The sequence below is a fragment of the Coturnix japonica genome, chromosome 1 (assembly GCF_001577835.2).
Source record: "Coturnix japonica isolate 7356 chromosome 1, Coturnix japonica 2.1, whole genome shotgun sequence".
Taxonomy (NCBI): domain Eukaryota; kingdom Metazoa; phylum Chordata; class Aves; order Galliformes; family Phasianidae; genus Coturnix; species Coturnix japonica.
In genome coordinates, this window is record NC_029516.1 from 4891526 (window position 1) to 4915530 (window position 24005).

The 24005-nt window shown below is 37.4% G+C and overlaps 1 protein-coding gene across 1 annotated transcript in view; it reads left to right on the forward strand.

Moving 5' to 3' along the window:
• The window catches only part of CELF2 (CUGBP Elav-like family member 2), a 552930-nt gene that overhangs the window by 103980 nt on the left and 424945 nt on the right, over nt 1-24005 (forward strand). The window lies entirely within an intron of this gene.

Here is a 24005-nt window from a genome sequence, read left to right on the forward strand (position 1 = left end):
TGACTTGCTCCCAAGGAAGTCAAAGGTCAACAGTAACAGTTTTCAAGAGCTTTAATACAAATATATGCATTGTGTCCATTCAGTTTTGTTTTTTTCAGATGTTGAGCAATTGGCAATTTGGTTTGGAAAGAATACGTGAAGTTATCTATCCCTGTATAGTGAGTCTGATGTGTTTTGTTTTATCTAAATCTAAAGTAAATTTTATGTAAGACCTATTTGTCTTACTTCTAAGAAATAGGAATACATTTTCTTCATCCTCCCTTAGCAGTAGTATTTCCTGGGCAGTTTTCAAGGCTGCTTTAAAATAAAAATAGTCAAATACTATGTGCAACTATTAAGAAGTAAGTTTGACGTCATTCTTTAATAGTATTATTGCATGATTTCATTTGGTATCCAAGAGTAAAAATTACTACTGTGAAATATTCATTTGTGGTTCTTTCTCTTTGTCAACTGCCACTGTGTTGGAAGGTTGCTGAAGGTAGCAGGTGATACACAGTGTTTTAGTAAGGAATAGAACAGTAAAGATGCATTTGATTCCTGTTGCCCAGGAGGCAAGATGTATTTTGTCTAAACCCACAGCTATGGATATAGGAAATGATTCATTTTCTCTGGGAACTTGAGAGCCTAAGTTGTGAATTTTATCAGATAATTTTGAGAACAAATGATACCAAAAAGTTAACACAGGATTTCAGAAGCTGATCTAGGCACCATAGAAGCTTAAAGATACTGTCTTCATGGCTATCTGTTCCTTCCATCCAATATTACTGCCAAATTTCTCCCTCTTCCTCTTTCTGTGGCTTTATCTCATCAGCAGGAATTGTATCCCTTCCACCTTATCTCATGATCTGTGAATGTCTGTGTCACGTGGAAATAAAATACTTTCAGCAATTTCATAGGGACAGTTCTGTTCTCCTGGCACCATTTCAGGCTGTTTTCTTATTCTGAAACAGAAAAACAAATGAAAATAGCATCCTCCTCCATGTAACATGTAACCACCTTTTTTTTCTTTTTTTTTTTTTTTTTGATAGCAGCATTCCATGCAATGAGGGACCTCTATGAAAGGTTTTTTTGGGTTTTTTTTGGATAGAGATGAGTCAACCCAGTGTCCTTCATTGAGATCAATCCTGTCAACTTAAGTCTGAGGAGCAGCTCTTCACAACTCAGTCAGAATAACAAGATAGCATAAATATATTCACCTAGTAGCTTAGTATCTAACTCAATTTAAGAATAATTAAAAAGACTTAATGTAAATAATCTGCTGATTTTTAAAGATGATGGTAGAAAGGTAGTAAATATGACTAGTTCTATAAAGAGCCAGCTATTAGACTTTCAGAAGGGATATATGGGTTTTTATATCTTTCTATCAAATATTCTAAATGAAGTTGATTGGACATAAAACAGGGACTACACAGGGCAGCAGTCCCTGTGGAGAGTACACATGCTGCAACTGTACATAGAATAAACATTTCTTTGCTCCAAAAAATTGTATGAACCCAGCCTTTTTATTCTATTTGCGCAGTAATCTACAGTTTTACTAAATGCTTGAATACACAAAATGCTAGTTTTATTTTTTAGCACATTAGACTTGTAGATGCTTTATTTTCTTGGTGATTGGTAACTTACTTCTAAGCACTACATATACTAAAACTTATTTTTATTTACTTCCTTACACTTCCTCCCATCCACTTCCTTTATAAGATTATACTGCCAAATCCCTCTTATCTCTCATGTCTTTATCTAAAAATCATCACTAACTATTTTTTTTCCCACTTACTAAGCCTATGCAGTCAAACTTCAGAGTTTCAATATCTGAAATCTCTTCAGTCTGTATTATCCAGTCACCAAATCCACTGCTTCCATGTTGCTGTTATTAATGCTGCACTAAAGCTAGTTGCGGACATTCTCACTTTTCTACTCATATGCTACCCTACTACATCAGCTTCTCTTTTGCCATGGTTTTCTGCATTCATGTTGACAGATAAGTACAACATACAATCACAGAATTACAGAACCATAAAATGATTTGTGTTGGAAGAGACATTTAAGATCAACTAGTTCCAAGTCCCCTGCTATAGACAGGTAAACTTCCTATGCTTTCAGGGAGGGGGAATCCACAACTTCTCTGGGCAACCTGTTCCGTTCTACAGAGTGATGCTAGAAGGTAGATCCAAGCCAACTATATGAGCCTTATATTACTTTAACATGATCTGTAACGTGTGATGTCAAGATTTTGGTATAAACAGTATCATAGTTTCCTGCTCATTAACTCTTGCCTAACTTTGTTTTTTCTCATGTCTATTCTCAATTTTGTGATAAGGACCTCCTTACTGAAGAGCTTCTCACTTACAAGAAAGTTTTTTCCAAGTGTATTACCCTTCTGGAATCAAGATTTCTCTTTGAGTATGAACTCCAATCAGTGACTATCCTTACTTACTAATAGATATTATTTTTACATAGATTGAAGTCCTGCATTTCAGAATTCCTTAGATTATCAGAGAACCTCTTTCAGAGAATCACTGCACAAAATGGAACTACAAATGAATGCTGCAAATCTTAGTAAATACAACTGTCTGAATTGTACCTTGTCTGTACCTGTTCACAATTATTATATACATACATATTCAGTAAGGAACAAAAGTGAAAAATCAAATAGTGGCCTAAGTATGGGGAAAGACAGGCTTCAGTAAATATTGTTGTTGCATATGTCTGTATATTTTATTTGTAAGCTGTCTTTTCATTTCTCATGGGAGATTCTTAAAGCAGCTAACAGTGGATTCAGATGTGAGACGTTAGTAGTTGCTGTAATATTGCCTTAGATTTGAATGCTGCTTTTGTCCTAAGTTTAAGGATGGGTTAGGAAAAAAATATTGAACACACAGTTCTGTTTTCAGCTGACCAGGATACAAAAAATAAAGTATATAGGAAGGGATAGAGGCAAGTTTTGGTGCATATTTCTCACACAGTCTGGATATAACACATAGAAACAGATAGAGAGATGTCTGCATTTTTAGCACAGTGCAGGAAACTCAGTGAGGAAGAGTAAATATCATCCCGGGAAGGAAAAAAGTGTCAGAGGCAGGTTGTAGAAGGAATCAATTGTAATTTCAATCACTCATTGAATCAAGCCTCCATTGGTGGAGAACCAGCCCTGTGATGGTGCTCAGGGACCACGGAATCACAGAATCATAGAATGGCCTGGGTTGAAAGGGACCACAATAATCATATAGTTTCTACCCCCCTGCTATGTGCAGGGTTGCCAACCACCAGACCAGGCTCCCCAGAGTCACATTCAGCCTGGCCTCGAATGCCTCTAGTTCAAGTACTGGAAGGCCTCAGTGAAGTCTCTCCAGAGCCTTGGAATGACAGTGAATGACCTAGCCAGGAGACAATGAAGAATTCAAGGTTCACCTGTATTTCAATAGCAAGTTGAGCAAAATCAACGCATTTCCTGGGAAAAAGTTCTGTAATGATGAATCAGCGCCTTCCACAAGAAGTTAAATATTCTGTTGATAGTTTTGACCAGCTTTATTTTCAGCATGAAGGGATCCTGTGCTACTCCCCTCTGTCATATCCACTCTGGTCCTTGATGCAGGAATTGTCATATTTAGTTACATCTGCACATTGCATGCAACAATAGCTGGAGGCATTAAATCACCATACAAATTGGCACAGAAATCAAAAGAGATCTAAGGTGTTTTCATCTGAATGCCTATATAATTGATGGCCTCTTCAACTAATGTTGCCATAGGTTGATACTGTCACATCACAGATCAAGTCCAAATGTAACCATATGCAAGATTACAGATAATTTTTGGCATTGTGACACAGAAATACAGAATCACAGAATCACAGAATCACAGAATTACCCGGGTTGGAAGGGACCTCAAGGATCATGTATTTCCCAACGCGCCCCTGCCTAGGCAGGGGCCACCAAACGATATCACCTTTACTACGATCCCAGGTGCCCAGGGCCCTATCGCAGACCGGCCTTGAAACACCTCCAAGGACGGGGCATCACAACTCACTGGGCAGCCTGTGTCAGGACCTAACCACCTCGTCTAGTAAAGCACTTTTCCTCTAACATCGCAACCTTAAATTCTCCCTACCTTTCATTAGATCTTAAACCATTTCCCCGTGTCCCTGCGTATTATCAGCCCGCGTTGTTAAGAGTTTACTCCCTTCCTGGGAAGTGAAGTGTCCCTCAGTAACTGAAAGTCTTGCAATGAGGTCACCCCGCAACCTTCTCTTCTCCAAGGCTGGAACAAACCCAACTCCTCGAGCCTGTCCTAATTAGGGGAGGTGCTCCAGCCCCTGATCATCTTTGTGCCCTCCTCTGGACCCTTTCTAAATCTCCATATCTTTTTTGTACTGAAGGCTCTCACAGCCTGGACACAGTACTCCCAGATGGGGCCTCACATAGAGCAGGAGTAGAGAGGTGAACGATCACTGCCCTATCACCTGCTGTACCAACCCCTCTCCTGATTGGAAGCCGCAGGATCCCCCATATTTTGCTTTCTGGGTGTCCAGAAAAGCGCACTGCTGGCTCAGTCTAAGTTTCTCGATCTATTCATGGACCCTATGTTCTTTTTCTGCCAAAGCTGCTCTCAAGTGTACAACTCCCCCAGGCTGTAACAGGTGCTGGGGTTTCCTTCCGGCCCAAGTGCCAAACTTGCACTTTGCGTGTGAACCTCATTAGTTTCACCGCGAGCCCAGCTTTCCAGCCTGTCAAGGTCCCTCTGAATGGCATCCGTTTCCTCTCCACCGTATCGACTGCCACACTACAGCTTGGTTGTCATTGCAGCAAACCCGTGCTGAGGGCACTCCAGTCTCCTCAGTCGATGTCATTGATAATGAATGTTAAAGAACCGGTGCCAAGACAGACCTTGAGGGACATCCAGCCGTTTACTGGACCCACCTGGAACATAGAAATGCCATTGACCACCACCTGCTTGTACCGCGGCCCCTTTCAACCAATTGTTATCCATCTAAGTTTTGTCCACCCATCAAATCCACCTCCCTCTCAAGTTTGGTAGATGAGGAATGTGATGGGACCATGTCAAACGGCCTTGCTCAGTCCAGTCAATGACATGGTCGCCTTCCCTTCGTCCATTCAACGCCGTCACTCATCATAGAAAGGCCACAAGATTAGTTAAGCATGAACCTTCCCCTGGTGAATAGCCATGCTGCGCTGGTCTCGGATCACATGCTCGTTCTTTATGTGATCAAAGCATGTTGTCCAGGAGGAATTGTTCCTGATAATCTTTCCCAGCCACGGATGGTGAGTACCAACGGCCTGTAGTTCCCCGGTCCCTCCTGCTCGCCCTTTCTGTGTAATGGGAGTGACGTGACCGCGTCCTCCGAAATCATTCCGGGAACCTCACCTGACAGCCATGACTTTCTCAAATATGGAATGGAAAGGCAGCTAGCAACCTACCCGTCAGCCAGGCTCCTTCAGGAACCTGGGAATGCCGCCATCTGGCCCCATAGACTTATACTCATTCCAGTCTTAAGGAGCACTCTCGACTTGCTCTACCCTTACGCAGTGGGGAGGGGATTTACCTCTCTTGGTCCCACCACATAGAGGTAAATGGGTGCAAGACTTGAGGGACGTGAAAAAAGACTAGAAGCCTGGCCACCAGTAAGACGCGAGCGTAAAAGCTTCATTCAGCACGCTCAGCTTCTAACTTCATTCTGTTGAAGCCTATTTCTCCTTTTAAAATTTATCCAGAGTAGGTACGCCCATTTTGGCCTGTCTCTTCTGGCCAATGCCTGTAAGAAGGTATTTTCTTGATTTGTGTTTGCACGTCCGTCGCAAGTTCATTCTGCCCTGCCCTTGGCTTTCCTGATTCCCACGTCCTGCAAGTTCGGACGGCCATCCCTGTAATCTTTCCCGGGTGACACAGACCATTGTTTTCCAGACTTGGTACTACCCCTTTCTTCAGACCCCCTCAGTTCTCTAGCAGGTCCTTGCGAGCCATGCCGGTTTTCTTCTAACCTCTCCTGTCCCACTTTCTTTAATCAGGGGAATGGAGACCTCTTTGTGCTGCCAAGGAGGGCATCCCTTGAACAGTAGCCAGCCCCTCAACATCCTTATCCTTTGAGGGCACGCGCCAGGGGAATCTTGGCCACCAGTCCATTGAGAAGCTTGAAGTCAGCTCTTCTAAAGTTCAGCATCTCCTGTCCTGCTCTTGCCAGGCCTGCACATCGCTTTGAGATCACAAACCAAACAGGGCATGATCGCTGAGCCCAGGCATCCTCCGAACGCTTGACGTCCTTTTGATGATCTCCTCAGCGTTGTGGTGATGCAGCATTGTCCAGCAACGCTTGAACCTTCTGGTCCGTCTGTACAATACCTGAATCCAGAAAGCTTCATCAAATGATTCTCAAGAGCCTTCTGGAGCTCTTGCAGCTCGTCCTGTGTGGTTCCCAACAGATTCCGATGTGAAGTGCCCCACCAGGTGACAAGAGCCGTGAGCTGAATGCCATCACGCATCTGGAGCGCAAGAAACCTCATCAGAGCAGCCTTCCCCTTGAATCAAACGGTGCCTGTAGTATACCTAATTACCAGCTGACTTATTAGTCCCACTCTAATCCTAACCCAAGTAAGCCGTCTCAACTGTCTTGACTGTTCTCTCATTGGGGACTCCCTCACAGTATTATCCAATTCTGAATCATAAAAGAGCAACCTCCCACCCCTTCCTACCTCGCCTATCCTTCTAAAGAGCCATATAGGCCATTTGAAAATGGTAGTACCCAAATTGTGGAGTCATCCACCGATTCTCTGTGATAAGCAACAAGTCATATAATTTTCAGAGGTGCATCACAGTTCCAGTTCCTCCTGCTTGTTACTCAGGTCCGTGCATACTAACAGGCACTTTCAGCCCGGCTGTCCGTGTCTCACCACTTCATAAGTGATCGCAGATCCGCTAGAACAGCGGCGATCCCCAGCATCCCCCTGCCTACTGCTCCTCTCTTTGTGCACTCTGCTAATCCATTGCCCACTGGAGTTTGGTACCAATCACTTGAGCACGCGTTCCCAGTAAGCCCTTATTTTGCCCCCTTCCCCCTTCGTTCCTAGTTTAAAGACCTATCAATGAGTCCCGCTAATTCTTTCAGCTAATACCCTCTTACCCCTCAGGACAGGCTGCTTGCATCCCATGCAGCCAATCATTCCAGGTGCAAGAGTGTAGATTGCCCCATGGTCAAAATAGCCGAAATTCTTGTGTCTGCACCAGCTCTTAAGCCATCTGTTTAAGAGATGGGTTTTTTGGATCCTCCCTGTATCTTTTCCTGACACCACGGGCATAGAAGAAAAGATCACCTGCACCCCAGCTCCTTACAATACAATGAAGCCTCAGATTACCAAAGGTAGATAATTTGCATCTAAGCAAAAAGTGTAATCACAAGCATTGACACTGCTTTCCTCCGTTTTTTGGTGAAGCTGATTAAAATTTAAGTTTAGTTCACTCTTTAATTTATTTCTCCATTTAATTTCCTCTTTTCATATAGGGGAAATTATGATCTTACAAAGCTGACATTAAATGATCAAATAATATTGAACAACCTAATGAAAATCTTAAGAAAAACTCATTGTGAATTAGGTATTTGCTAAACTGACAATACAAGCCTTTGTAAACCTGATATTGTTCTTATGTAAACTCATGAATGGAGACTTTCTCAAATAAGTTACTTAATAACATCAGGGAGTCATTGGCTGTGTAAATATATCCCAGGGGTATATACTAAAATTCCTGGATTTAAATGTTCAATAGAACTTCATATTTGTCACCTCTACTAACAAGTTTTTCTTTATGAAATCATCATTACCATGAAAAAGTTAAATTTTGTATCTAATTTCTTGAATTAATGCTGTTTGTTGACCCTAAGGGCTTGAAAGTTCTTTCACTGGAATGCATCATTTCATAATTTTCATAGCCCCAACACTTTGCTCTCAACTATGAATGCACATTGTGATTCTTTTTAAAAATTAAGGTAGCAACTTCTATTTTTCTCTACACAAAACAATTAACAGAAGAATAACAGGCAATAAATATTTTTAATGTTTAATGTTACATTAGTAGTAAAAAGACATTTCAGGTCTTCCAACACTGCCTATTGAACAATGCCTTTCTGGTTCCTCACTCTGAAGATATTTGATTAGAAAAGGAAAAACAATTGAATTATTTGAAATAAGTGGAGTTTTCCATCATTTCTTGCTTGATATACTTGTGAGTGCACAGCAGCGTGGCCAGATTTTTAAGCAGACTAGACAGTGTTCTCTCATCCTTATGTTATTATAGTTTAAATATAATCTACGAATGGGTTGTTTTATTGACATATTTCTTATTGTTGTCAATGTATCTTACTAAATAGGATTGTCATTCTTTTCATAAGACCAGAATTTGGACACCAAAACAACACAGCTTTTGACCAAAATATATCTTGATGTTAACCTCTCCTCTGCCTATTATTACTAATTAATCTTTTTTTTTTTTTTTTTTTTTATTGTTGATCTTTGTGAACTCAGTGTCATGGACATATGTTAGGTGTAAGACAAAATATAGGACTGATGGAAATGTGAAAACTATTATCAGCATGAGCTAGCAAAGATAGGCTTATCATTTGGGTACAAAAATCACAATGGAAACAGGACTGTTCAGACAGTGTTCCAAACAGAAAAGCTACTTAGGTTTGTGCCAAGGCAAATTTGTGCTTGAAAACAACTTCTTCCATCCAGTGTTTTGCTATAGACTACAAATCAGTTTTACATTGTAGGCATATCTACTGTTCCCCAGTTTAACAATGTGCATGAAAATTTTTATCATTATTATTATCATTCCTGCCTGTGCACAGTGAAAACACTAAGGTGAATAATTAAGTCTGTTTTGTGGCAAGCTTTTGATTAGAATTCAATCTGAAATTAAGATTTCACTTTTATATATATTGTTTCATCCAGTTGCTAGTATACAAAAAGCTATTGCACCCATGTAGTAGTCACTGATTCCCCTGATTGCCTCTCCTCTGGCTGTACTGGGAAACTACATACCTAATGCACCAATTACTTCTGTGTTCGCGACATTTAAGGTCTAAGGAGCTGACTGTAACCTTTTGAATTTGATTCATTTGCCCATATGTTCATGTCGAGTGCTACCTGAGAAGCCATAAGTTAACCAATGAATCCTCATGAGATCAGTGTAGATTGTGCAGGATGTATGGGAGTCCCATGGTTTTCCAGAGTACACAAAAAAATCCCAGGTCCTGCTGAAACTCCCATGGCACTAGACCTAAACATTAAGCAAGCAAATTAAGATCTTATGTCTAAAGTGTTATTTTCTTTAATATAATAAAGAATTAGTACCTCTGAAATTATTCCAAAAGGAGGTACAGCCTCATCAATTTTAAAGCAAACACAATTTATTCTGAACAGCTAAATATAATGCAGTTAGGTGAATAATGTGTGCCTCTGATTTTTCCAGTCTTTTCCAAAGTTTCTGTAAATATGCACTCAGGTTTTTATCTGTAGAAGGAAAATCAAGTGTTTGTTTTTTTTTCTCTAGTCAGAAATGACTAGAAAGTTTCTAATCGAGTTTCCAACTGTTTTCCAGCACAAATTTTACATGTCGTGTTCTATTTTGAAGTTTTAACTTTACCCAGCCAGGACACAAATAGTTTCAGGGATTAATACCAATATAAACAATCTTGAAAATTTTGTTAAAAATTAAATCCAAATATTACAACTTTTGGTGATCAGTGCTTGTTGTAGAAGAGGGCTTGAATCAAATACTGAAACAGAATGAAGCAAAATAAAACCATTTATGTCCATCTTCTGGACACCAGAAACTTCCCTGTTATCCTTGTCCCACATTTTCTCTATAGACAAATGACCCTGCTTGACCTAATGGAGCAAATCCGGTATGTGTGATTAACCGAGTACAATTTTAAATTTCCTATAAAACATTATCTGCTAGAGAATATGTGAAACTGTAGGAATTAGCTATGCTAAAGTTATTCATTTTTTACTCCAAATGAACAACCTCAGAACAGCTTGTTGGAAGGTCTGGTACTTATTTATAATCAGATTTGCTGATGACTTGCAATGTGCATGTTGAAATGAGGTCAGCCATTTGAGCTGCTCACCACCAACCTTGCCTTTCCACTAGCCAAATCACTGCTCAGATGCTCATAGAGTCTTGTTATTACCATAACGCCAACATGTTATCCAAGTTAAAATGTCCTTTGCTATTGATCCAAACATATACTTACCCACTGAAAAATTCTTGTGTTGTTCATGAATAACAAAATTTGGCTCAGGATTTCTAATAGGTTATCAGACATTTGCTGCAACCTAAATAACGATGCTGCAAACTCTGGTTTGTATGATATTAAATGAATCCAGATGTCTTTATCTTTACCCCTTGCTTTTGCATGGCCATTTCCAATAGTCAAAGTCCCAAACCAGCACTATCCAATGACTCCCACTGATTTCTGTGGCTTCTGGAGGCAGCCATTGGAAAGCCTGCACTTGACATCTGTCACCCTGCTGACATGCAAGCTGATGTTCCCACTGATCCAACATAACTGTATGATTCTGAATTACAGGACCTCTTAGTAACCTGGGCACCCTTCTCCCCTAGTCATTCCAGAGACACTGGGCACAAACTGAAAAAAAACATTTACAAAACTCAGATTTAAACATGTAACTCAGATCTTTGTGCCACAGTGAGGTTTGACTGGTTATAAAGAAAAACTGCCTGGAGTGATTTCAGGACTTTATGAAAACACATTGTTGCTCTATAAACCAAAGCTCTGAATAATATGTCTAATAGAACCAGAACAACAGGGGCTATATATTCCATCTATTTGTTCTTGCCTGCATATGGGACACATATTATTGCTGTTAGTTTACTAAATTTATGTTCATGGACCTAAGCTTCATCTATCCATCAGAAGGTCTTGAAGAAATGCCAACTTGTTTTTCATTTATTTTTATTTTTATCTTTATTTGTAATGTATTAGACCTGAAACTGGAAAAAAAAAAAAAAAAAAATTGTACTAAAATTTTTCTTAATGTTGTGGTTTTCTGTAATTCAAGGGGAAATGGCTTTAAGCTGATAGAAGCTAGATTTAGTCTAGATATTAGGAAGAAATTCTTTACTTTGAGAGGGGTGAGACATTGGAACAGGCTGTACAGTAAAGTTGCAGATGCCCCCTCCCTGGGAGCATTCAAGGCCAGGCAGGGCTGGGCTATGAGCAACCTGGTCTAGAGGGAGGTGTCCCTGCCAATAGCAGATAGGTTGGAACTACAACATCTTAAAGGTCTCTTCTAGACCAAACTATTCAATAATCCTGCAACCCATTATCTTGTGATTTTACTTCTGAGCTATATGCAATCTTCAAAAATATTTTACTCCTTAGTACAGAATTGGGTCCTAGCATGGAAAATATTCATAAAGAGAAAAATATTTGTTTTATTTCTTCTTAGAGTGTGTTATCTGCCTAAAACTTTGACTTTCTTTTCTTAGAATGCACACAAAGTTTTCCATGCTGTTTATTGTCACCATTGTGACTGCTGTTTTATGACATACATTTTCTATTTCTATTATTCAGAAAAGAAAGAAAAAAAAAAAAAAAGGTGAAAAAGATTTTTTTTTATTCTTATACTCTTGTATTTTGTTAGTGAGGAAGGTTATATTGTTTTTATGTTGCTGTTTTTTTCTTGATTTGAATTGATGTAACAGGTGCTTGGTGCAAAGAATCAGCTTGTACATTAATTAAAGCAGGACAATCTCAAGTTATCTAACTCATTAAGGAGAAGAACTAACTTGATCAAAGATACTTGCAGAGGCAAGAATTTGTTATAATCATTGACTCTCTAATTTAATGGAAGAAGATATAACAAGACCAAAGCAATCGAAGATTACGCTTGAGAAATTCAGAGGTAGAAATAAGATACTTAAAGTGTAATTAACCACCACAACTTACCTTTAAATGCATTACATTCTTTACTGCTTGTGGTTTTGAAGTCTTAAAGGTCTTCTTGCAAAATCATTATATTCTAACATAACCTGCTGTCTGGCTGGAACACTAAATTGAAGTTCCTAATGTTTATTATGTAGAATAGAAAGACAGTAGTTATACGAAATGTTTGCTGGACTTCACCTTTGTGACGCTGCCAGCATCCTCAGTTGTTTCCATCACATTTTCTATATGGTAGAGCTTCATTCTTCTGCTTTGTGTGTGATGCTTCCATTAAAGTCTTGGTTTGAATTATTAAAGGATCAAATGATCCAGGACCAATAATTATATCAGGTAGAATAAGTAGCCTGGAATCACTTGGTAGTATTGTGCAACAATTGTGTCACTTTTTCAAAGTATAACCTCTACTGTTTGATTAAAAATGAGGCTACGAATGTGCATTTCACTCATAGATGGAAAGGCCTTAGTAATAAAAGAAAAAGAAATAGAAATAAAAAATTTAAAACACTGCAGAACATTTCTCCTGACTAAATATTTAAGATGAAAATAACACATCACATATGAAGTGCCATCAATAATTCTGGTGCTCAGAACATGCTGTTAATGCTTTGGAGTGCATGCGTGTCATATGAGTATCTAGCTGACATTTTAAGTGATTGAATGTTAGGGAACCTTCATTCCATCCCTGTTGCTGCAAATGTGCTCCCAGGGTTCGTACCCTGGAAAAACCCTGGCTCTTAGGTAGAACAGTAAATAGATGAAGAGAAAGGGTGAAGATGTTATCCATAACGTCATATAGCTTCTTTTCATTATGAGAGAATAGGTTTTTAAAGTCAGCAAAGGATTTGGAAGATAATGTCAAACCTTTTAAGGCAGATATTTCTTTTTCAGTAGGGAGCCAGAGTAGGGAAAAATGGAGGTATTATATCGTGTTAGGTTTAGAGCCACAGGCATTGCAACTGTAGTTGGTACGATGATACAACCAAGAGAAAGAAAATGTTGCTGAACAATGAAAAGGAAACACAAATGTAGTAGGACAAACTTTATTATTCATTGTCTTTATTACAAAAGAGGTTAGGGCCAGTGACAACAATCCCAAATGCCTTCAGCTTCTCATCAAAAGCAAAACAGAATCACATATTCATTCTTTGTTTAAAGTACAGTTTTGTTCTTTTTCCGGACTGACATCAAATGCTTCTTTCTATGTTCTACATTGTTCCAAAGGTCAGTGAGCTTAAAGGGGTACAGGTGACAGTAATGTCAGATGTATGAACAGTAGTCACGTTTGTACCTCAATAGCAATCATAGCAAACTCTTTCCCATGGTGAAACTATAATGCAAGTAGATACAATTACATCAAAGTGTGACTGACTCATTATGCTGAAACTTTAAAGATCTTTCCTTACTCATATCTTGAAAGCAAATTAATTTTGTTCAACTCTGCAATGCTGATCAGGTTATCAGTAGTAAGTAGCTTTGAATTTTAGTCTTTATACAGTTGTAGAGCAAAAGCTTCCTAAGGGTTGCCTCTACCAAGTAAACAAAACATGAACTCCAGCTGTGAGTTTCTCTGTAGGTTTGGCTGTTTGTAGAAAATATCTTTTGAAGTTTCCAGATTCATACCCTATCACACTAAAAAGCAACACCAGGTAACATCTCCTGGCAATGTTCATGTACTTGCTAATAAGGACTCCAATGAACTTGCTAATAAGGACTCCTGGAAATTGTGAAGTTGCTACATACAACTCTCAAACGGTGGAAATCTATACAGTAACTATTTGCACTTTATTTCTACAAACTCATGATAAAATTTCACAGTTAGGATTTTTTTTATCTAATCAGGTTGAAACAGAAAAAAAATAAAATATGTCTTACCATGAATCCAGTCATGGCAATTTGAAGTTGGCCTGTTTCTAGGTTTTATTTTCCATTTCTTAGAATGCATCAGAGCTACTAGACTAGGACATATGAAAATGTAATTGAGCTTGAAATGTCATCTTGATAGTAAGTGATACAGTTAATTTTGTTGGTAAATGTTGTGCAGTGCTAATTGCTAAATCTAAATTTAACAACTAGTTTAGAAAATCTGCAGCGTAATTTATAATGGGATATAAGCTGCAGGCTTCAGCTTCTGCTGACTTTTTATTATTATTACTTACACTAGTTTATGAAGATACCACTAAAGAGTTTTAACCAAGAATCAAACTGCATGCCTAATATAATTCCAACTAAATTTGACTATATACCTACTAAATTTCCTGTGGGTACAAAATATGTTCTAAAAAATTAAGCTTGTGTGAAGTCTTATGGATTGTAATTAGAAATAAATACATATTTTCATCCTAGCCTTCATTAAATTATTCAGAATTTTCATTGACACTGTTAGAAAATTTGGTTGGTATTAGCCTGTCTGTTTCCTATCCTTTTGAAGATGAACACTGCTTCTGCTCTTTAGAAATCTTGAATTAGTCACATAAATTTTACATTGGACATTCTGCAGTATAAAAATCTTCAAGGTAATAAAACATCAGCAATAAGAAAATAAACTGGAGATAAACAATGAATTCAAATCTTAATTATAATTTATTTTCTAACACTATAACATTTTGTACTGCAGAATCAGAGGGAAGTTGTGAAGTTGGAAGGGACCTTTGAGCCCCTGATGGTTCAGCAAGTTTTCAGTTCACCTTATCTAGCAAATACTCCATCTGAGTATTGTCTCAGATGGAGACTGATTGTCTGAGAATGTTATGAAAGACTGTTGAAAGTCTTATGAAAGTTCAGACAAACAACATCCACTGCTCTTTATTCACCCACTGAAGAAGCTATATCATTGTAGATGGCCTTCTTGCTGGTTAAAGATCCCCCACGACATCCATAAGTGGACCCATATTTTGAATAGTTTTGCTGATGATGTGTTGCTAGGAATATCAACGTGGGGTTTCATGATAGCTTTTCTTAGATGCCCCCAAGCAATTTGGAAGCATGGCCTTGTTTCTTGGGTCACAACTAAAAGCCATGGTAGACAGGAGCTACCACAACTGTCAGGAGCTTCAGCTTCTGAAAATATTTTAGTAATCAATTTAAAAGAGAGCTATAACCTCTCTTCATTAAACACTAACCTTCAATCGCCCAGTGTTCCTTCATGTTTATTTTGATGTGTGCCTTTTAGTAAACCCAGTGTTTTCCAGAATTCTTTGCTTTATTTTCTGTTTCAAAACTAGCATGGAAAATTATGTGCTATTTTGAATCTTTCAAACTCATCAAATTTCCCAAATCGATACATGTCTGTGCAAGAAAAAAGCTTTCCACTAATTGATGTTATAGTCAAGATTCAGCTATGTCTCTGGAGCACTGTTAATTTCTAAAAACAAGAAAAATAATGAAAATTGTCACTCTTTAAATATACAAGATGCAAGATGTACTTTAGTTTTCATTCCAGGCATGCTTCCCTTTCGTTTTGTTTTGTTCCACTTATGCTACATCTCTTCTGATTTCTATCTCCTTCATGTACGCAAGTCTGTGGTTAGTCATCATTTTCTGTTCTGTTTTGTTCAGATCTTTAGATACAGTAGTTGTAGAGATACTTCAGTTTTGTCATTAGAAATAAACACAGCTGGAGTTATGGTGTTACATAACCCCGAAAAGATTCTCTTTTGAAAAAGGCAAGATCCTCAGCTAGTATAAACTGCCATGTTTTACTGAAGTATGCCATGCCAGATTTGCATTGGCTGAATATTTGGCTCTCAAAGTCCCTTTTGAAGTGGGGCTGTCACCCATGTGGAATGTGGTGATCTGCACCCATGCCTTAATATTTTTGGTAGAGTTGAGATATGAATTTTCCTCACCAAGACCAATTACAATATACAGAGAACTTGCTGACTGCTTTATAAGATTTAAAATATAGTTACAGAAAAATCACAGAAATAAAAGCAAATAATTTTCCGTCCACTGAAAGAGCATTCTTGCTCTCAGCACAGTCCAAAGATAACTCAAAAATGTGAGACTGATATTGATGGCTTGATTTATTTCTACATTATCCTGAAGTTGGAATGTGCAGTTTTCCTATCATATAACAAAACCTAAATTGCAACAAAGGAATACTGCAGTTCGGCACCCTGCATAGGACTGATTAGGTAAAAATTGCTTGTTCAGTACTGAGAGACGCCAGTCATATGAACTATTTAGCTTCTACTTAGTCTTTCTTTCTTTGAATCAATATTCAGATATTCAATATTCAGATATTCAATACTCTCTGAGACCAACTCTGAAACATATTCCCTATGCCTTACACTGAAGCACAGTATGCAAGGCATCAGAAATACTCAAGCGACGTTAATGACAACTGCCATGTGTTCTCAAGGGATGGGAAAGGTGTGAGACAAACTGAAATGTGGATTAGACAGTCACAGTAGCAGTGGTAGGTAAGGGAGGGCTTTCCCCTATTTATAGAATGGCATGGGTTGGTAGGATATTAAATATTGCCATTCCATAACTTTTAAGTAACAGAAAGTGATTAATGAGTTGAACATTTTTTAAACCAACAATTATAGTGACTGGCCTAGGCCTGTATAGTTTTCTTTCAGTAGTAGGCTTGCAGTCTGACATTTATCTTTAAAAAGAAAAAATAAAATAAAATAAAAATAGGTTAAATAAGTCAAAATGTTTCTCGGCCACAGGTATGGATATTTACATTTCTGACAGTGCCTCTTTCATAGCAGTCTTACATGTGATTGCTGTGGTGTTACCAAACCAAGAATCACATCACTTATTGTAGACATAGTGACACCTTGCCAGACCTCCATAACATAAGCCAGGCAGATGAAATGAGCAATGAAATAAAAGCAATAAGCTATATATTTTACCTTCTAAGGATTAAATAGAACAGGACTGCATTTCCAGCTATTTTCAGAGATTAAGGTTAGCTCCAAGCATTAAGTATGACTTTTAGTGTTCTCTGCATACTGTACCAAAGGCACAATAAATTAGCTAAATTAGTACGGTCTATAAAATCATTGTAAATGTAATACACCTCAGTTGATATAAATGAACTCAGTTAGGATTTTATATAATAAAGATGAGCCTTTGAATGATAAGTAGTATTTCTGTCGTTTATGAATTGAATTAAAGAAGGTTTTTATCTTGAATTTGTGAAGAGAGAGTTGAGACCCAGCTCCCATGAATCCCATCAAATGGATTTAGAAAGGCAAGGGAAGCAGATGGTCAGCAGAGTCATCAGTCTAATGATGTACAGGTTACAGTAAAGCTTTAACATCAAGAATTAGGAATGTAATTTTCTGTATATTAAAACCTCAGCAAGAGTTTACATTGTTGATATAGAAGGGACACAAAATGTTCAAGACAGAGCTGCAAAACAGGTAGGTGGCAAGTAGTTAAGGTAAATGCAACTGCCATCTTCTGAGCAGTTCATGTATAAAAGAAAATACTGAAAATATTTTCACATTTTATCTGTCAAAAGCAATGCAATATTAAAAATATGTGTTCAATAAAGCCAGAGAGAAATCACAGCTAATAACATACAGTTTGTTCAAGCCCTGGTATGAATCCTGTCACTACTCATTGCTAAGCTCTTGTGCCTCTATGTATACTTATTGCTTTTTAAAGCAATCTGGTCTTGAAACCAATACAAAGTTACACTCTTACATTGTAAATCGATGTATATCATTATATAGCGTTAAAATAGTCATTAGTGTGAAGGGAACTGGGAGAAGACAGAGAAGACATAAATTATTCAGTATAAGGGGAGACCATTTTTTCCATATGCGTCCATTTTTTTAATGTAAAAGACAAACGTGTGCACACATACATACAGATACTTTCTATGAACCTTTCAAATCTGAGTACCTTTGAAAGAAGTATTACACAGACATAAACCAAATGTCTAGTCCAATTCTCTGCACAAAAACATTATAGTGAATAATAAATCTTTTCTGTTGGGTGACTGGAAGGACAGAAAAATACACTCAGACTGGCTGTGACTACAAGTTACCCATGATGACATTTTCAAAAGCTCTCACATTTTCATCTGTTGATTTTAATAAGAACAAAATTTGTTTGAAATGAAATATTACTCACAATATTAGCCATCATACACAGTAGTAAGAGCACAGAAACCAGTGGTGCCCTATCTTTTGTGTCTTCTAATTGTTATCTTACATATTAAACAAATAAATGGCAACATTGTTGATTGAAAAATTAGTTCTGGTGCTGGTAGCTCTTAGTTTAAATACAGCCTGATGTAGATCTGGAAAGTATCAAAACTTTGTCTTTTAAAAGGGTTGTCTAATCTTAGGTTGTATTAAAAGATTTTAAAAGTTTCTTCCATTGTAAAGAAATAGGAAACATGACTTTTTTTTAAATCTTATTTTCTTTTACTGTTTTACCTGTGTTTAGCACACAAGCAGCACTGAGCAAAAACTTAAGCTGATTATGTTAAAGTAGGCAATGTAGTTTCCTAATTTTCAATCAATCATAGATTTTGTTTTCTATGTATTTTTGTTGCTACAATGAAACATTTATTAACGTCCATTGTCCACTCCCATTCGCCTGAAATATCTGTCAGCCTACCACCAGCCACAAACTTCAGAACTTAAATTTGCACAGAAATTTAACAACTGTCTTTAATGATATATCTGTGTTCCTAATCAATGTGAGTGAAATGTTTTCATAATTTAATAATAAAGTTGGTACATTCAGAATTTTGAACAGGTGAGGATAAATCATGTTTGCCTGTGAATAACAGCTTTTATCATTTACTCAGTGGGATCGTAATGTATTCTTTCAATCTCCACCAAAGGTAGTAGCAGGAAGCTATTTTATAGATTTCTTGGTAATCTGAGCTGATGTTATACCTGTTACAGGACACTTCCAATAAAATAGAATCACAGCAGGATAAAAAAGATACAAATGGTGTTTTTATACCAGTCAATAAAAGCATGACTCTGTAGTAACAGAAAATTTGTTCATGAATTGTGAAGTACCGGTGGCTCAGTTGGTAAGATATTAAAATAATCCATGTCCTGCTACTGTAACTTTTTCTTACAATTGTATCTTTAATTTGCTATCTCATTTTCATTGTCAATGAGAAAAGGTAAGTCAAGTACATTTATGGCCCATATCAGGTGGGTTTTTACTTTGCAGATAAATTCCTCTAAGAACAAGGAAGTCTAGCACTTTTGTATGTACGAATTTATTTCTAATGAGTCCTTGTCATAGAAGGTGTATTTTAATAAAGCAATAAATTTATTTCCATTTTGATTCCAGACCCACTTAACTAAAGGTACAGAACCACTTATAAAAGAATTAAAAAGTTTAGGATGCAAGCTGCACTGGAATGCATGTCAGCATCCACTTTCCCCCTTCTTACTGAAATGCTGAAGATTTCAGGACTGCTTTCAGGAGGTGTAAAGGTGGCTCAATTTGAAGGACAGAGTCAGTAACACGAAAAAGAAGATCACAGTTATGGAAGTTAATTGGGTGAAAAAGATTCTGACCTCAGTCACACAGCTTAAACTCGAAGTCATTACAGAGGGGGGTAGAAATAATTCCACTTTATGGTTATAATTCATGAGCTGTAATTCTTCTCAGTGGGGATTCTGCATTTCTTTGAAATCTGGAAATAAAAAATTAAATATATTGAACAGAAACAGGAGTAGTCATATGCATCTGAACAACTATTTTGCTGGCTGGCTGAAGAAGATTTTTATAGCTGTTATCCTTTCTGTTCCAGTAAATAGGTGTTTTAACACATTTAGGTGTTCAGCCTCCATCCTCTTATCTGTGGATTTTGCACGGATGTTGTTTTCTTTTTTTAATGCCTAGAGGAATATTGCTCTATTACTTTTCTTTCACCATGTATGCTATGTTAATAGCTTCCTGGATAGGGAGTTCTAATTTTTGTAAACAAGTACTTTTATAACATGTGATGCTAAGCACATTCAATAAGGGAATGTTCTTTTTACCTTCCATGGGAAAAAGAAAAAAAAAATAAATAAAGAAAGAAAGAAAGAAAGAAGGAAAGAAAGAAAGAAGGAAAAAAAGAAAGAAAGGAAGGAAGAAAGGAAGGAAGGAAGGAAGGAAGGAAGGAAGGAAGGAAGGAAGGAAGGAAGGAAGAAGAAGAAGAAGAAGGTAAGAAGAGGGAAGGAGGAGAGGAGGGAAGGAGAAAGGAGGAGAGGGGAAGGAGGAGAGGGAAGGAGGGAAGGAGAAGAGGGAAGGAAGGGAAGGAGGGAATAGGAGGAGGAAAGGAAGAGAAAGGAGGGAAGGAGGGAAGGAGGGAAGGAGGGAAGGAGGAAGAGAAGAGGAAGGAGGGAAGGAGGGAAGGAGGAAGGAGAAGGAAGGGAAGAGGAAGAGGAAGAGGGACAGAGGAAGGAGGAAGGAGGAAGAGGGAAAGAGGAAAGGAGGGAAGAAAGGAAGAAGAAGAAGGAAGAGGAAGCGTAGGAAGGGAAGGAAGGAAGGAAGGAAGGAAGGAAGGAAGGAAGGAAGGAAGGAAGGAAGGAAGGAAGGAAGGAAGGAAGGAAGGAAGGAAGAAAGAAATCACGAGTGATATAAATTTTGCATCTTAGATCTCATTTCCTCTTAGAATATAAATCTTGTGCAAAGGAAATACAGTCTCCATTATCTCTTAAAGATGAAACAGTTTCTAATATGGATAGCTGCATTCCCTCTATCATGTTCCTAGGGGATAGGTTAATAAATAATGAACTAAATGTCATATTTTGAAGCCTCTTAGTTCATGGTAGTGTGGATTTCTTACATGTTTATTAAATTTCAATCTTCATTAGTCAGGGTTAGTGGAGAAATTAGGTCCCTCTTGTATTAGCTTAGTAATACAGAGTTATAAAATAAATAAAAAGCAGACAGTTTTTTGCTTTTTTATCATTTGTGTGTCTTTCCTCGATCCTGAGCATGCCAAGGAAGCTCTCTATGATTGAATAAACTGAAGCATTTAGAAAAATGATTTTAATACAATCCTTTTATAATCTGTAAAATGGATTGAATTGAAACCATTATTCCAAATGCTTCAGTTTATTCACAAAATCATTAAAAATAAATAAATAAATACATACATACATAGAATTGAATTTCTGGTCCTTACCTCCAAAGGTAATGCTGCAATCTTTAGTGTGAAGTGAGACATTACAGTCCCACTCTCTGGGCACTGAGATCAATGCTGTAGTGAACTTTACACACTCTGCACTCTCAGGGAGTTTAGGCAAAACCTTTCCTTCAGCTTTCTTTTGTTTGCTGGGAGCTCTCATTTGCAGTTCACCTCCATACTATAACAAAAATGCTGATAGTCAGGAGGAAAGTTTTATATATATATATATATATATAAGTCATATATATATATAAATGTATATATGTATGTATGTACACACACTTTACCTTGATAGAATCCTAGAATAACTCACGTGGGAAGCTACCTCAGGGGTCTCTAGCCTAACCTCCTACTCAGAGTAGGATTGATCACAAGATTGCTTAGAGCTGTGTCAAGTTAGGTATTAAGAGGCTGGATGATGGAAATTGATGTTGTCACATCTATACAAGATTTAATAGAATAAAAATACTAAATAGAGGGCCTTTTTTTATAATTACTAACACACAATTCTAATACAGCAAACGTACAATCACACATGAGAAACTTGTAAAGCCAGGTGAGTATCATATACCTAGAACCTAGATATAATTAACCCAGTAATTATGAAATTGATCTTGGAAAACTATACATTTTGAGATGACACAATACTTTAGAACCTATTCTGTGGAAAATAATTATCTATTTGATAATATGAATACGGTATTCTCAGTGGCAAGGTAACTCCATGTCTAATTAAGAGAAATCTGGAATTTTCTCTGGTTATATACAAAAAAAATATTTGTCTATCTTGTTGCAAAAAATGAGAAACAATACTGAAACTGGAAGGAAGGCCAGCTGAAAGCAGACTAGATGAGTAATAAAGTGGTATAACAATGGGAATGGAAAGAGGTTACAGGTGAATCACAGGATTATTGGAGTGGTTGGACGCAGCTGTGAAAAAGGATGTGAGGAGTATTTCTTATTAGTGATATTTGGCAAGTATGGTGTTAAAAGATAACTGAGTAAATAAGGTACATTGCTGATTACTCCTACATTAGGAACACAAATGGAAACTATTAGGATGTGCACAAAAACAGTATTTTCTTTGCTGAAGAACATAAGGAGAATTTGGCTTGTTTAGCCCAGGAAAACCAGCAAAGACAGGATGTGATTGTCCTTTTTATAAACTTATAAGGTGGATAAACACCAGGGAGAAGAACTACTTAAACTAAGGAACAATGTTGGTTCAAGAACAAATAGATACAATTTGCCCATGAATAAATTTAGGCTGGAAATTAGATAATGTTTTCTAGTCATCTGGGGAATAAGGTTCTGAAGCTGTCTTCCAGTAAGAATAATAATGGAAATGGGAAATCCAGTTGTTTTTTTAGAAGGGCTTTAAATAGTCACTGAAAAGGATTATATGCTGTGGGTGTCTGTTATGAGCAAACTGAATTCAGAAAAGCATTGGACTGTTTTTCTCTTCATAAGTAGATAGCCTCGTTGGACTGATTGCATTGCTTACTATCTAGCTCTTTACTCAATTGTTTATGGTTTTACTGGATAGTGAAACAAAACTTAGAGTCTTTTCTTGTGGCCTGAAAACAGAATAATTTAACTTTTTGGCATATGTTATGTTAACTTGAAGGCAAAACAAGTATGATGCTCAAAACAGCTTACCTGCTTAAACAAAGCAAAACACAAAGAGAACAAAAAATAAGACACTTGTTGCCCGCAAGTAAATGTGCTCTTCAAAAATAAGGAAACAGCTAACAAAGGAAAATAAGGAAACAATAAGGCAGTATTGGTCAGCATGATAAATGTCGGCTACGTTCACACTTGCCAATTTGTCAGTATGTTAAAGGAGAGTTTTGAGGGGGAAAATGAGGTATCAGTGTTTATGTGAGTCTGTTTTAAGGCTTGTATGGTAGTGAAAATAGAAGGGAGAAGAGAGTGCTTACATGTCAGTGATGGACTTGGAGTTGTATTTGTTCCTAAATCAAATACAAGAGTCAATTTTGTGATAGATGATAGATGGAGTTGAAGCTTCATGAAGAGAGAGAGTGATTCCTGTTTAACAGAAGTTAGGAAAAAAAAAAAAGAAAGAAAGAAAGTGAAAGTGAAAGTGAAAAGAAATTAGTGTCCAAACTGAAATTAGAAAGGAGTATCTGTAGCAGTGTTCCAAGTGGACTCAAGAAAATTAAAGTCGTGTGTGCCAAAAAATTGGTGTCACAAAAGCAGAGATGCTAATGAAAGATCCAGGTTTGCTGGTGGCAAATAAAATCTACTTGTACAAAATCAGCCTGTAAAACTTGAATGGAAATGAAACTTGAGCCCAAAATTAGACTTTAGCTTGAAAATAATGTTCATGCTGGAAACTCAGGAATTCAGATGGAACGGATAAATTGTCTAGAGCTGTATGACACGGATGATTACAGTCCCTTTTCCTCCCAGTGAGACTCCAGCTCTTTGAGAACTCATGCTGACGTTTTTGAAAATACTGTTCTGTCTTCAACCCAGATCTAAAAATCATCTTTAATAAAAGACAAAATATTCCAAAGATAAGTCTTTGTTTAGTTTTCTGTACATTTTTCCACTTGTTCTGGAGTTAGGTATTAAAGTATGAACAAGGAATGAACCTATCTGGACAATGACACATTACTTATTTGTTTCTTTGTCTTGGACAGCAAACAAGACATTAACATTGATACTACAGCAAGCCTGAAGTTCTATTCGTTTTCAGGTACTATAACAACATGCACAAAGATTAGTGCTTTCTGTACAGAACTTATAGCATGGGTAGGAAAAGTAGGGGGGGAACAGGAGAACATTTAATTATTATACTTTTAGAGAGCGAGAGATGAAGATGAGTTCTTACTCTGCAAGCCACTGACTCAAGGAATGCTGAATAATCTGTTTCACATCCAGGACT